The following is a 2,825-nucleotide window of genomic DNA, read 5'->3' as shown; positions in this document are numbered from 1 at the left end:
CTGCTGGAGCCCCTGTGTTCTGTATAGGGGTATGCCCATACCTCCATGGATGGGGGGAGTGATCCTAGGGAAGAGCAGGAGGAGTGACTTTGAAGCCTCGGTCCTGGCGGGCGAGATCAAGGCCCATATTGGTAATCTTTCACTGTGTCATCAGCTCCCCAACACCTTTCTGTACAAACTGCAGAAAGTTTGCAATGAGCAGATCAGGAATAGCTTATCACAGAGACAAAGCTGTACAGAAATGGATCATAAATATTTTATCCACACTCATGCTTCCAACTAGTTACACTCTGATTTATTTTTCACCCTCCTCTCTCCCTAAGCACAAGGGACTCTCCCCCAGCCTCTGACTCTTCTCTGACCTGGGACCTCACTACAGACAGACAGGATATTACTCACCAAGGAGCTCTCTCATCTACTCCTACCCCCAACTCATCCTCCTGCACCCCACCCTCACTCCCACCCCTTCCCACCTGGGCCCACTCCCTCCCTCCCCCACTCAATCTGACCCTCACTCTCACTATTCTTCTCCCCCACACCACCCCACCCATCCTTGTCCCTCCCTGACTCACCTCAAGTCCCATTGACACAAACAAAAATTTCAGCACAACCCACTCCAACCGGTTTGGCTGAGGCGTGCAGCCTGTCATGGGGACAGAGACAGGTATAAGTGGACGCTTGGATGCATGCAGATCATGAAGAACATCCACTGCTGTGCACACAGAGACTGTTCCACATATGTGCATAGCATGTACACGTACAGAGATACGTAGGGAGCACACGATGGTGGGATATAGCATATTACAGTTGTTTCTGTGTCTGACTCTCCCGATTGAGGGCTCCTTGAGGGCAGGGACTATGTGTTATGTGTCTTGGTCTCCTCCCTTGAGCCTGACACATAGTGGTACTCACTTAATGTCTGTTGAAGGAATGCATGGGTGCAGGCGTGTACATGATAAAGACACTATCACGGCTTGAATTGTTCTCATTCTTAGGGTCCACAATATGGGTAGGAAGAGGGTAGGAGTGAGGCATGTGGGGAATGAGAATTCAATATGGAAGGGAGAACCGAACCAGGATACCAGGCATTGGTCTTGAAAATCTTCCTCATCCAATATTTCCTTCCAGCCTCAATCCTAGAATATGCCTTCCCCAGCCTTCATGCTAGGAGAGGGTAAGAGAGACCTAAGTTTGAGGGCATATTCTCTGAGAGCATGGCCCTTGTGAGACATACAGGGCTGAGGGGAGGGAGGAGACAGTGGGACTTGAGATAGATATTTGTGAAATGAGGAGAGAGAGAGATCCCTACCTCCGTCAAAGGCCTGGAGTGGGCTGCTAGACTCTAGTACTCCCTCTTAGGCCCTGTGGTACCCTTAGCCTACTTCAAGGCTGCATCTGGTGTTTACTGGGACCCAAACATACCCATGAAAAAATGAATATAGCCATACCCTAACTCCACCTCTGGACAGTTCTGCCTCCCTTCCATGCTCTGTATAGCTAGAGTTCAGGGTGAGTGATTAAGGGGCCTAACCAGGGGTTCAGAGACATCCTGACTGGTAGCACTTTCACAGGGGTATACTGTAAATGGACAGGCTGAAGGAGATTGGATACCCATCTTGTGAACTAACTGCTTTTCCACTCCTGTGCCTCAGTTTCTCCTGTGGCTTCCTGTACCTGGAGGGGTGAATCCGTGGGAAGGAAAGCAGCTCCTCCGAAAGCATGCGATAGCATCCAAGGTGTGATAATTATAATTATAACACAGGATGCTCCCCCTCCCATTCCCGCTGGCCCTACTCCACCCCTGCCACAGTGGATCTCAAAGCAGCATCTGGGTGGGGCTGTTCCCCTGGCACAGGTGGGGACCTGAAGAGGGGAAGGGGTTGGAGGCAGAGAGAAACTGGGGAATTCTGGCATCTGGCCTGGCCTGTAAGAGCCTCTGACCTGCAGGAAATAGCCCCTGAAGAAGAGGTCACTGCCGTGGTCATTGCTGACAGTTGGGATCTAGAGCCAGAGTTGGGGTCATAGTCCAGTGACAGGAGTAAAGTACAGGTCACAACCCCAGTTCAGGACAGTAACTCACAGCTAGTCGGGATCTCTGCTTTACTGATCCTACTTCACCACCCTTTCCATCTGGACAACTCATTTATTCAGAAATTCATGCCTCCACCAAAATGTAGTCAGTTCCCATGAAATGCTGTGGCCTGTCCTAGCATGGAAGACTCAGACAAGATTATAAAATAAGCCCAACTTTCAAGGAGTTCACAGGCTACAACTCTTGCCCTGTCCCACAATTTAATACCTTGACTGAATCCCTGGCACACAGCAGGCCTCAATCAATGTTTTTTTGACTTGAAGCTTACAATTTAGTTAAGGAGATAAGATGTGCACAAATTATGAGCACATAAGCTATAATAAAAGGACTAGTAAAGGCTGAGGAAGAATAGAAGAAAGATTAATTTGGGGTGGGAGGAGCAGAGAAGGCTTCACGAAGATGTGGCATTTGAGGTCAGCTTTGAAAGATGAATAAGAGTTTGACAGGTAGAGTTGGTGGGGATGGTGTGGTAGAAAATCTACATAGAAAAACTCTTCCTTACGGCTTCGTTATTCCTCCTCTCTGCCTCCTCCAGATGGAAGGGTCCTATTGCAAAACTTTAACCTATTTTTTTTTCTTCTCCCACATCTATCTCTATATTTACCTGGTTTTTGTTTTAGCCCTAGTCTGCAAGTGATCTTGCCTCTCCCCTTCACTAAATTTTCAGTGAGCGCAGAATACGCCCTCTTCCTCTGGCTATCCCAGGGAGGCCAGTAAGGTTTTGTGTAACTTG

The sequence above is a fragment of the Theropithecus gelada genome, chromosome 1 (assembly GCF_003255815.1).
Source record: "Theropithecus gelada isolate Dixy chromosome 1, Tgel_1.0, whole genome shotgun sequence".
Classification (NCBI taxonomy): domain Eukaryota; kingdom Metazoa; phylum Chordata; class Mammalia; order Primates; family Cercopithecidae; genus Theropithecus; species Theropithecus gelada.
This window is presented reverse-complemented; position numbering follows the sequence as displayed.